Source organism: Macaca thibetana, chromosome 2 (genome assembly GCF_024542745.1).
Source record: "Macaca thibetana thibetana isolate TM-01 chromosome 2, ASM2454274v1, whole genome shotgun sequence".
Taxonomy (NCBI): Eukaryota; Metazoa; Chordata; class Mammalia; order Primates; family Cercopithecidae; genus Macaca; species Macaca thibetana.
In genome coordinates this window covers 126,103,397-126,117,062 of record NC_065579.1, presented here as the reverse complement: position 1 = coordinate 126,117,062, position 13,666 = coordinate 126,103,397, and positions in this window count along the sequence as shown.

Sequence of the window (13,666 nt, the reverse complement as noted above, 5' to 3'; positions counted from 1 at the left end):
TGCCTCTGCAACATCCATCCCCTCTTCCTTTGTTAACTTTTGTTTTCCTTAGGAGAACCACCTCCACTTACCCTCAATTCAGGTGGTCAAAGTGGAGCTACCCCCATATGTGTAGCATCGGCAGACACCTCCACATTGCAAACCCATCCAATCAGCATATTCCATCCCTGTGGCGAGAGTGATTCATTCAAAAATGAACACCTAACCCAAAATGGTCCACAGAGACTCAATCCTGGGATTTCTGCTGAACTGATTGGAAGAAGAGGAGACGAGTTAGAGCCCTCCTTCCAATAAATGAGGAAGAGAGAGGGTGTCGGCCTGAGCTCTTGGGACTACCTCACAGGAGGATGAAACAGAGACCAACCCAAGCCAACAAAAACCGTGAGGGAAGACCAGCTTGAAACTACCCCTGGTCCTTTGGGATTCTAGAGGATGTAAATTCTTTCCCTTTGCTTAAGCCAGTTTGAGTTGGGTTTCATTGCTTGAAATTGAAAGACTCCTGAGGAAGTCAAAAAAGTCAAGTTCTGCAAGAACCTAGAGAATTGTTCATAGCCTAGAGATGTTTGTGCAATGAAGTAAAGAAAAATCCATGTTTGTTTTTCAGGGATCCGTACATAGCCTGCAAAACTATGAGGAACAAATTAGGAAATGGTTAACACACAAAAGCACTCAGAAAAGTGCTTAGCTCTAGGGTGAAGGAAAAATGCATATGTGGGGAGGGGCACACACGGGCTTCCAAAGCCCTGGTAGTGTTCAAATGCCAAAGCTGGGTATTGGTCACAAGGCACTTATTATTTTTATTTTTAGAGGTAGGGTCTCCCTCAGTTTCCCAGGCTGGGGTGCAGAAGCACTGTTAATTTGCTGTAATGTCAAATGCCTGTTCTCAAATGATCTTCCCATTTTAGCCTTCTGAGTAGCTAGGACAATTGTGTACCACCACCCCTGGCTAATGTTTTTTATTTTTGTGGTGACAAGTCTCACTATGTTGACCAGGCTTGTCTCAAACTCCCAGCCTCAAGTGATCCTCCTATCTTAGCCTCCCAAAGTTCTAAGATTATAGGCATGAGCTACCATACCTAGCCTATTGTTATTTTTGTATGTACATATACATCTTATATTTTATCTTAATATTAAATATTTCAATATCTCTGAGGTTAAGAAACTTGCACAAAATCACAGAGCTTATAAATGAGCCAGTGTTAGTATTCATCTCACCAGGTTTTGAAGATTAAATGAGGCAAAGCATGAAAGGATGCCAAACCATGCCGGACACACGGCAAGTGCTCCGTAGATGTTTGATGTTGTTATAATCATAACTGTTTGGGGATGTTGGGAGGATTACATAAGATAATGCATATTAAACACTTAGCCCAATTTCTGTCATCCATGAAATGCTTATTTTAATGTTTGCTATTAATATTATCATTTTTTTATCCGAACTGGTGAATGTGTTTTCTTGGCCAACATACCTTCCATAAAAGCAGGACATCCATGACATTTCTTTGTGGGTTAAGCTTTTTCCTCCTACCATTCAAGCTCTTAACCAGCCTTATATTTCAAGAATCTTCACAGTAGTACAGCAAAATTGTAATTTATACCTGTACTGTACAGTATAGTAGTCATTAGCTACATGGGGCTATTTAAATTTAAATTAATTAAAGTGAAAATTTCATTCCTTAGTTGTACTAGCCACATTGCAAGTGCTCCACAGCCACTTGTGACTAGTCGTACTGTTAGGGACTGCATGGATATGGAGTATTTCCATCATTGCAGAAAGTTCTATTGGGCTGTACTATGCTATACTGGGGAGTAATTAAAACGAGAACCAAAAAAGCACAGAGACCTTCATGTGGGGGGTGGAGAGGAGAGGCATCTCGGGGCAAGGCTTCCTGGCTGTCTTCCTAGAGGCCTCACAAGATGGCTTCACCTTGACCCAGTGATGATGATCCAGGGTCTCTCTCGGCCTTGCAGACTCAGAGCCTGACTCGTCAGCACCATAGGTCTCCTCCATTTGGGTCATGAATCAGAATGTCAATATGTTGATTTACCATGAAAACCCTTACTACTTTCACTGCCCAGGGACTGGCATTCAGGACACTGGCTCCCGTGACTTCTCCCCACTGGCAAGGCCACTAGAAGTCCATGTATAATCAAAGGGCTGCAGTGAGTCGGAACCAGGCCAATGGCAGTGGTCTGTGTGTTCTGAATGTGCTATTCCCCAGCATCAAGAGGGACCTGCCTGTCCCTGGAGCCAGACAGGCACATCCTGGGCTGGAGTTCCACTGGCCTGATGGTGGTTAGCATTGCCAAGTTGTACTCCTGGGACTTCCCTTTTTTCTTTCTTCCCTACACCCTTTTTTCAATTTTAAAATAATTTTAGACTCACAAGACATTGCAAAAATTATACAAAGAGTTCCTGAGTACCTTTCTCCCAGTGTCCACCACAATAGCATCTTACATAACTAGAGTACACCGTCAAAACCAGGACATTGACGTTGGCACGATACCCTTTTCCTTTGATAACGGCAAATATGTGAATGGGTTCTTACACTGTGTCAGACATATTTTTGTTTCATTCTCACAACAATCCTACACTGTAGGTATTATTATTATTCACTCCATTTTATTGAGAAGAAGGCTGAAGCTCTGAGAAATTAAATATCTTTCCTAAGGCTAGACAGACCATAGATGGCAGAGTTGAGATTGGACCCTACCAAACCCGACTCCAGAGTAGCACTCTCTAAATATGAATGGATGGGAAAGGCTTTAACAAGCAGACCTCAAACGCCAGACCAAAACGCTTTTCTGCCTGTTTGCATTTGCGGCCTATGTCTCCGGGATGATTTAGTGTGTGTTAAACCTGCACTTTCCCTGGTAAAGGGAAGGGGGAATAATGGGCTATAACCCCCAAATTCTGATGATGCATTGCTAAAGCCAAAATCTGCTCAAATGCTTATTAAATTTATCTTAATGCTTGAGAAAGATAAAAATAGTGCTCAAAATATAAAGAGTACTGCAGGGTGGTTGTACATTTTCTACTTCAAGAGCTCACTTGATGTCATGGCTTATTATAATTAGAGTAAACTTTCACTAATCAACAGTCACAGAGAACCATGAATACTCTTCAGGAGGGGTGTCGACTTAAAGAACTGAGCTGCCAGTTTAGGAACTCAGGTTTAGACTCTGAACGTGGTAATGGTGAAACTGTTGCTCTAAAAAGAACCATCTGGTAGCAACTTGCATCGTACGGTACAGCTATTGCACTATTCTCACAGCACCTATTGCACAGTGCCTGCAGGCACATAGCAGCGATAGGTGGTATATCTCTGGTCAGTTACATTGCCTGTGTTCTTCCTTCACAGCTCCTCTTCTCCTACATGTGAAAGAACCACAAATGAAAGGAAATCAGAGAGAGTTGTGTTTTTGTTGTTGTTGTTTTGTTTTGTTTTTTGAGACAGAGTCTTGCTCTGTCGCCCATGCTAGAGTGCAGTGGCACCATCTCAGCTCACTGCAACATACCCTTCCCAGGTTCAAGTGATTCTCCTGCCTCAGCCCCCAGAGTAGCTGGGATTACAGGCACCCACCACCATGCCTGGTTAATTTTCATATTTTTTGTAGAGACGGGGTTTCGCCATGTTGGCCAGGCTGGTCTTGAACTCCTGGCCTCAAGTGATCTGCCCACCTTGGCTCCCCGAAGTGCTGGGATTACACAGATGAGCCACTGTGCCTGGCCGGGGAGCATTTTATTGGACAGGAATCTTATCAAAACTTGGATGTTCCACCACAAAAATAAAAAGTTTGAAATCTACTGGCTTACACAAACTAGATGTAAAAGAGATCAATTACAAATCAGGCTAACAATTGATCTATTTTAAAATAACTGATTAACTGGAATCGGTTGATGCTGAGATAGGATTTGGGGGTTTACATCAGCCTTTAGGAAGATCATAACTTACAGTCAAGGCTGAGTTCTGGAACCTAATTCTCTCAGCAAGGAAAAAAGTTCTATTTGAGCACCCCAGTAAACTCATCTCCTGACCACTTTCCCTCTCTCTACTCGTCCACCTCCAGCTATTATGATGGGGGCCTATTAAACAGACAAACACACTAGAAAATGGAAGGGAGAATGCTGTAATAAGATCATAAAAGCACAATTACCACGGATCATTGGCTAGGGCTTGGAAATACTTGCATTATGGCGAACTGCATCCATCAGCTTGAAAACATTTTGGAAGTAAACAAATGAAAAGAGTTAGCAATCTGCCACTTAGGATTCTCTAGGTGAAAGCTTATCTTACCAAAATTAATTTTTCAGCCCCCTCCTGCTCAAACCTACACTATCTTTTTTGCTAATTAGTGAGCCAAAGGTTGATAATACTTACGTATACATTTAGCAAACCCAAACTCTGCCAAACTGTGTGAAAAAAATAAATGACTTCAGTGGATAGAGATCCAGGATGCAACCACACACTCCATGGCCATTTCTAACTGTGAGGACAGTGGAACAAGTGATCACAATGACTTGATATATATGGCAGAGACCTTCCTAAAAGTAGTCTCCTGTGTATTGGAAAGTGTATTTCTAACTGTTTTGTAGATGGGTCCCCACACCTCAAAGAGGAGCCAGTATGGTTGGAAAAATCTAGAACTTCGAGGCAGGAGACCAGTGACCTATTTCCTGCTCTGTCTCCTGGTTCCTATGAGATGAAATCTTTTGGATTATCAGTTTCCTCATCTGTAAAGCGAGTTAGATGAATTAGATTATCCCAGCATTTTCTGTATTTGATTAATGAGTTTATTTGAGATTGGCTACATATTCAAAATGTACCCAATTCCTCTAAATTTCTCTACATTTAGTGGGGTTTTTTTCATTAAGGCTTGGATGTGGTCAAGATAAGGGATTGAGATTTGCCTAGCATTTTATCCCTGGCACATGCAAAAAGTGCTCTGTAATCAAATATTTTGGAAATGCTGAGTTGTACCAAGTGGGTACAACTAGTTTCTCTTTGCAGGACCTCTTGGAGTCTTTAATGTGTTAATACAAATTATGGCTCCTAAGAGGTCTCTATCTGATCACAAAAAATCACAATTTTTCTAAGATGAAACACTCCCTGGCAGATGCTATACTAGAGTCCTCAACCTCCAGCGTTAGGCTCACTCTAATTGATCCTGCCACCGAAAAAAAGCAGGCAGGATGCCTTTGATAGACAATTCACCTTATGAGAGCAAAGACACCCAGTCCCCACTTAGAACTCTGACAAATGAACCTGCAGAGCAGAAACACGGATGGCCCACTTTCTTACCAGTCACAAAAATAGCATCTCTTCTGAACTTGTTCTTAGGGGGATTCCTCTGCGGGTAAACATACCTCCAAACAAAAAGTCACATGTGTAGAATTGTACCTGTTCTCTGCCATTTTGTTTTTAAGTCTTGATCTCTGAGTTGTAAAGAGACAGAGAGAGAACAAAGAAAGAGAGAAAGCAACAAAGAGAAAGAGGTGACAGGGAGGGAGAGAGGCAGGTTTTAAGATAAGTTTGGGGAAAATTCACATCATAGTCATTGTTTCTTCCTTTTGGTTATTGGCTATGTAAATTTTTTATGACAATATTTAAATAAAGCATATAAATTCAAGGAGAAGCTGTAATAGTTAAGTATTTGGCATAAGACCCAACTGGGTGTAAACCCAGCTCTACTACTTAGAAGTTACTGTGATTCTGTATGACACAGTTAATCTCTGTGAATCTTACTTCCCTCCTTTGTAAAATAGGAATTGTGGTAGTAGCTACCTCATAGGGTAACTGGAGGTATTATATAAGATGTATTGAGATTTACTGAGTACTTACCATATGCAATGCACAGAACGAGGCAGCCTTTACATTTAGAAATGGAGATTTTGTAATTGGTTTGTGCCTATAAATTCCTATACCCAGATGTCTTATTATTTCTTCCAAGTCCTTTCCCTCAGGAAAAAAAAAAATAGATATATTGATAGATATATATAGATAGATATACATATATACATACACACACACAATTCAAATTTAGGGGAGAAAAAAATTAGTCAATAAAATTTGTGTGGACTAACTAATAAATGTTGACCTAAACTAATAAAGAAGTAATTACCTAGCCCTGGTTTTTCCTCTTAAGAAAATTATTTTCTTTCTTTTATTTTTGGACAGAGTCTTACCCTGTCACCCAGGCTGGAGTGCAGTGGCACGATCTCAGCTCACTGCAACATTTGCCTCCTGGGTTCAAGCGATTTTCCTGCCTCAGCCTCCCAAGTAGCTGGGATTACAGGCGCCTGCCACCACGCTCGGCTAAATTTTTTCTTGTATTTTTAGTAGAGACGGGGTTTCACCATGTTGGCCAAGCTAGTTTCGAACTCCTAACCTTAGGAGGTCCACCCATCTCAGCCTCCCAAAGTGCTGGGATTATAGGCGTGAGCCACTGCACCCAGCCGAGAAAGTTATTTTCTGTATGAGACTTTCTGTCTGGAAAGTTAACAAATATGCTACAGATTTGCATAACAATCTCTTCCTTTTAATGAAGTACATGATACATAGCCTTAAGGCTCATCTTCAATGCTAAAAATAAATATTAAATGCAGTCAACACTGTAATGAATAAAACCTAAATCTTTTAGAACCAAATGTTCATCCTGATCCCTCATATTATTTCAAACACATTTTGTACTAATTATTTTTTTAAAAAAGTCTTTCTCTTGAATTAATATTTCAACTATTTAAAAATAGGTAAACTTTATTATACATTATCACTTGAATAGACCAAATAATTTTTAGTGCCTCCATAGACAATTGGCTTTCAAATTGAATCCTGATGATTTATTTTTAAATATAAAGAGAAATCATCAGATTAAAATAGATGTCTTATTTAGAATTATAAAAGCAATTCATTTTTCACATCACATTTAAGGTGTGGTTATTATATTTAAAAGATATTTCAGACTGATATTGTGGGTTTGTTAACAAGAAAAGCCACCATGTAATAGTACAGTGATAAAAGATGAAGGGTGAAAAAAATAAGGAGAATATCTATTTTACTTTTTTGGAACCCTTCTAAATGAAAAATCATTTACACAAAGACAAACGAGACCTAGCTTGGAAATTACCAGGCCCACCTATTATGTGAAAATAATTAGAAGTCACATGAAGAAGACACATACAAAGTAAGCCCTCAGACAAGCTGGAATCATTTTTAAAACCAGAGCAGGCCAGGCACAGTGGCTCACACTTGTAATCCCAGCACTTTGGGAGGCCAAGGCAGGAGGATTGCTTGAACCCGGGAATTCGAGACCAGCCTGGGGAACAGACCCATCTCTATTAAAAAATTTTTTAAAATTAGCCAGATGTGGTGGTAAGCACACCTGTAGTCCCAGCTACTCGGGAGGCTGAGGTGAGCGGATTGCTTGAGCCTGGGAGGAAGAAGCTGCAGTGAGCCATGGTCGTGCCACTGCACTCCAGCCTGGGTGACAGAGAAAGACCTTGTCTCAAAATAAATACATAAATTTAAAAATAAATAAATAAAAAATAAAGCTAGAGCTTCATGTAAAAGAGTAACAGAAGTTCTCTTCCTTTATATAGCTGAGATTGTGTCAGGCTTTCACTGCAAGATGGCAGATGGAAGACTCATTTGCTACCTTTCCCCAATTCCACCAACAGATTTATTGAGCACCTACTATATAACTGGCCATTGAGATGAAAGCACATATAATAAGGTGAACATGCAAGGGGTCCACCAGTGAGCCAGAACTTTGGGCAATTCCCACAACTCAGAAAGCAGATGAATTCCACCAGTAAACAGAGAGAGCCTCAAAAGGACAGCCCAGAACAGACCTAGGAAAAGGAGGTGGGAAACAATTTACTCGAGGGGCAATAATGAAACTCCAGGCTCTTTATGATCTAATACATGAGTCGGCAAACTTTCTGTAAAGGGCCAGAGAGTAAATATTTTCAACTTTGCAGGTCATATAGTCTGTCTTGCAAATACTCCACTCAGCCCTCATGGTGTGAAGGCAGCCTTAGACAAAACATTGGCAAGTCTCGCTGGGTCCCACTCAAACTTTCTTTACAGGAACAGGCAGTAAGTCTCAGTCTGCCAGCGCCTGATCTAAATTCTTACCACTGTGGCTACATTACATGAAATCTAAAAATTTTAAGGGGAAATTGCCTGAGTTTTAGCTCTAGTCACCATCTTCTCTGTACCCCAGGTCTGTCTGATTGCCTTTCCCCACACCCAGAGGTTGCCAACACCCGAGCATCCATCTGCACTGTCAATCAGTTATACAAGGTGAATCCTGACGTTTCCTTGTCCAGCCTTTATCTTAACCAATGGTAAACTCTACTTGCTCTACTTTGGTTTTTTTGCTAGTTTTTTTTTTTTTTTTTTTTTTTTTTTTTTTTTTAAGAGTCTTGCTCTGTCACCCAGGATGAAGTGCAGTGGCTCTATTTCAGCCTACTGCAACCTCCCATGTTCAAGTGATTCTCCTGCCTCAGCCTCCTGAGTAGATGGGATTACAGACATGAGCTACCACGCCCAGCTAATTTTTGTATTTTAGTACAGGCGGGGTTTCACCATGTTTGCCAGGCTGTCTTGAACTCCTGATCTCAAGTGATCTGCCCACCTTGGTCTCCCAAAGTGCTGAGATTACAGGTGTGAACCACCACACCCAGGTCTCTACCTGTTCTACTTTTTAAGTGAGTCAGTTCACCTCTCTCCTTCTTTGCTGCCAACACCGGTAGCAGAAGCCACCTGGACTGCTGACGTGGCCTCCCATCAGGCCTGCTCTCAGACACTCTCCAATCTCTTCTCTATATTTTTTGTAATTTGTTCAATAAATATTTATCAAGTGCCTACTATGTGCCAGGCATCTTTCTAGGTACTGGAGATAAATTAGTGAACAGAACAAAATTTTTGAACATCCCTCATCCTGTGGAGCTTAGATTCTGGTGTATGTGTGGGGAGGTGGGGGCAGTAAGGCAACCAAAAGAAAACATAATATGTAATAGAATATGCTAGAAGGTCTTAGTGCTCGGGAAAAGTGAAATATAAAAGGACTAAAAGGCATCTGGAGTGCTGGGGCAGGTGCAAATGTAAATAAGGATGGTTAGGATAGGCCTCCTTGCAAAGGTGAGATTTGAACAAACATTTGAAAGTGACAAGAGAGTCTGCCATGTTGCTGTCTATTTGGGGAAAGAGCAATCTGAAAAGGAGAAGATCCAGGACAAAGTTCCCAAGGTGGGAGCATGCCCTGTGTGTTCTAGAAACCTACAGGGGGCAGTGTGGCAGGAGCGGAGCTGGCAGGAAGACAAGAGGTAGGAGTAGTAAACAAAGTCAAAGATCTGAAGGTCTCTGTGAGAGAAATGAGAAACCACTGCAGGGTTTAGAGAAAAGAGTCTGACCTACTTTAACAAAAGAAAAAAAGCTGTTGATGATAGAATGTAGAGGGCAAGGGTGAATCTGGGAGGCCAGTCTTGAGGCAATGATGGTGACAGTAGTCTAGGCTAGAGGTGACAGGGGCTCAGAACAAAAGGGGTAGCATGACAGAGGGCAAACTAGCTGAATATATTTTATTAAAATATATTGTTTTATTTTATTTTGTATTTATTTATATTTTACTATAATATAAAATATTGTATTATCACTAATATAACAATAATCTACAATATCATATATAAATTTCGAAGGCAAAGTAGATTTGCCTTCAAAAGGCAACAAGATTTTCAGACAGATGGGCCTTAGATGTGAGAGAATGAGAAGGGTCAAAGATGACTCCCGGGCCATCTTTGGAAGGATAGAGTTGCCTTCAACAAAAGGGGTTCGGGGGTTGCCAGAAGGTGTTGGGATGTGGACAGGTTGAGTCACACTGCAGTGAGGTCTTCCTTATGAAAGCTGCTCATGTCACACTTGCCCCATTCTTACGGTTTTTCTCCTTCCCCAACCAACCATGAAGACCAAAATCTTTAGTGTTGCCTATATAAGATCCCGCAAAGGGTCCCTGCCATCCCTCGGGATCCGTATTTGTTCCAGACTTTGCTTTAGGCACATTCCTTGGACCACATGGCTACCCTTTTGTCTGCACTGTCTGGAATGCCCAGCCATCCTCCACATCTGCTGTTTTATTCTTTTCTTTCTTTTTTTTTTTTTTTTTTTTTTTTTTCGAGGATCTCACTGTCACCCAGGCTGGAGTGCAGTGGTACAATAACGGCTCACTGAAGCCTTGACCTCCAAGGCTCAAGTGATCCTCCCACCTTGATTCTTCAGGTAGCTGGGATTACAGTCACTTGTCACCACTCCTGGCTAATTTTTAATAATTTTTTTTGTAGAGACGGGGTCTCCCTGTTTGTCCAGGCTGGTCTGGAACTCCTGGGCTCAAGCAATCCTCCTCTCTAGCCTTCCAAAGTGTTGGGATTACAGGCATGAGCCACTGCACCCAGCCCTGTTTCATTCTTCAATTAAATTCTGCATAACCTTCACCTCTCATCCCAGATTCCAGTATTTGGGTTTCCTCATATGCTCTCTCATAGTGACCCTAAATTTATCTTCTATAGTTATAAATTTTTATAATTATTTGATTCATGTGCATCTTCCCATGAGACCCAGGGGGCTGGGTTCATGTCTGTTTTGCTCACCCTTGTACCCCCCGTGCTGCACACAATATCTGGAATGTAGTAAGTCTCAGTTAATACCTGTTGAATGAATAAATTTTGGTTTACTACCTACCTAAAAGAAAATATTAGCTTACACATTTACTCACTTTCAGAGTCTTTGTATAATTCTGGTATAAAGAATGCTGTACTAGAAAAAACATAAAGGAAATTACACATCATTATTTATAATAGCAATTACTAATATAATTCAAAGTTCATTATGCTCATTAAGGAGTCCAAGCCATGAATGATTCATTTCCTGTAGAATATAGCACTGCTCACCTGATACCTTGTCTTCAGAAACCAGTGACAGACTTGCACTGTCTGTCCCCTTGAAGACAGACTGTCATGTGGCTTGTTTTGGTCACTAAAAAGTGAGCAAAAGTGACAGGCATCAATTCCAGGCAGAGAAAGCTGATGTACAACCCTCTGGCTACACCCTACTATGTTAGTTTCCTGTGTCTGCCATAATAAAATTACCACAACTGGGTGGTTTAAAACAATAGAAACTTATTCTCTCGTGGTTCTGGAGGCTAAAAGTCCAAAATCAAGGGGTCGACAACGCCGTGCTCCCTGTGAAGGATCTGGGGAAGAATCCTTCCTTGCTCTTTCAGATCTTGATGGCTGCTGGCAATCCTTGGTGTTCCTTGCCTTGTAGAAGCATTGCTCCAATTTCTGCCCCCATCTTCACTTGGTGTTCTCCTGTGTGTGTGTTGGGGGGGGTTCGGGTGTGGGGGAGTCTCTCCGGTGTCTCTGTATCCAGCTCTCCCTCCCTTTTCTCTTATGAAGACACCAGCCATTGAATTTACAACCCACCCTAATATAGCATGACCTCATCTTAAGTTGATTACATCTGCAAAGACCCTACTTCCAAATAAGGTCATATCCACAGGTACCAGGGCTTAGGCCTTGAAAATAGCTTTCTAGGGGACACAGTATAGGCCACTACACTGGAAATCATGAAGCACATGTTGAAATGGAGCCTTATTAGTCAGCCCAAGTCCCAAACTGACTACTGTGAGACAGGCCTGTGTCTCCCAGCTCACCTCATTTCAGTCACGTGGCTCCCAAGTAAAGGGATAGGCTGAATCATCTGCACCAGGTAAAGCTTCCATCTCTCTTGCTTTTTGATGACTACCTTTAATGGACTCATATACATGACATGAGTCTGTACTGTATATGATCTTCTTGTAACTATCTCTGGACTGTCCTTCATGGGACATATTCCTGTTGCTGGTCACTTACTGAATGCCTGCCATATGCCTATTATTGTGCTGTGTGCCAAGAGAGATGCATAGAAAATTAGACACAAGGATCCTAACCCCAAAAAGTATACAATCTAATATAGTGGGCAGGACAGAAAAGATCTATATCAGCGCTGGCTGAAATTGTCAGGGGAGACCAAATAATGAGACTTAATAAGAGGTAACCCTGACAGAGCTCCCAGTCTGTTCCAGGCACTGTGATAAGCGTTTTGCAGGTATTAAATTCCATAGGGGTTGTTCCCCATGAGGTTGGTATTTTATACCCATTTTATAGGAGAGGAAATAGAGGCTTCAAAAGCTTGTGTAACTTGCCCAGTGGTCACACAGGATTCCAATCCTGATCAGCCTGTCTCACAAACATGGGGTTCTACAGACGCTCCTAGATTGCATTTTCATTCAAGCTGAGCCTTGATGGTCTGCTGGAATATGGTAGGCTATACTTTACACACACAAGGCTCATTTCACCTGATACAGTTATGCCTGGGCAGAATTGATCATGTGGCAATATCAACAGTTACAGTAATAGAACAGACACAATAAACTACTGTTTCATTTCTATTTCATTGTTGCTAAGTTGTCCCTTCTGCCTTTTTTAACAAACTAATCCAAATTCTTCTTTTTTTTTTTTTTCATTTTTCCCTTTATAACAATTGAAGTCAGACTTCAGTTTTCAAACTTGGCCTCAGATACAAATGTGTCATATCAAGAGCCTTCATTTCTCTGCTAAAGCATTAAAACAATTAAAATTTCCAAAAGAAACAACATGAAACTAAACCAACCCTATTTTTAAGTGTTTCCAAACTTGTTTCTTTTTTTTTTAAAAACTTGTTTCAAAACAGCCTTATGAGGATTGTTTCCCAAACAGCTGTGTAAGAAGCCAGCCACTTTTGAAATCTGATTTTTCCTATGTAGACATATCATATTTTCTATGCTTGAAGATGCAGGGAATACCCAAGCTGGCATTCAATAGTAGCGAATATGAAATAGACCATTAAAAGAAAGTCATAGGAATGTTAAAATCCATGTTGACTGGTTTTTACATTTACCCGGCAGCATTCCCGAGCTAGCGTTGGCATGGAGACTGGAAAAGGAAACTTTCCACAAGTCTGTCACTTGCTACTGTTTCTACTTAGTCCACTGTGAGTCCAATTTTAACATTTTTTTTTAAGTTGAAAAAAAGCGTTTAACTCCTATTGTGTTTTCTGTTCATGGCGTTTTTTAAACATGAGAACACGTGTGAAAAAGATTTTTAAAAAGCAGCCAAAGAGTGGGGTTTCCAAATATTCAGCTGTTTAACATTCAGATAATTGCCTGCCTTCCCCCCCCGCTAGCCCCCACATTTCGTCTGCATGCTTTGGCATAGGGGAGCCCCACAGTCTGAAAGTAACTCTGTCCCAACTCTCCTTACTGCATTTATTAGAGGCTGAAAGACGCATCTGCTTTTCAATAGTTTGTGGTTCTTAAGAGACCAGGAAAGCCAGAGGTTCTGACTGTTCACGAAGAAAGTTGGGTTTCCCAAAACGGGCAAGCAAATTTGGTGTGGTCACATCTAGGTATTCTTGACATCATTTTTGTTGAGGGAAACAGGCTGCAATTCTTGGAGCCAGGCTAGGGTCAGAGATGGAGGGTAAATCTGCCACTTGTTCTTTCCTGGTGTGCCTGGAACCCACTAGACACTCAATTCATGTTTACATGAATGAACGAATCACAATAATGCCCTATCGCATCTGTAAAA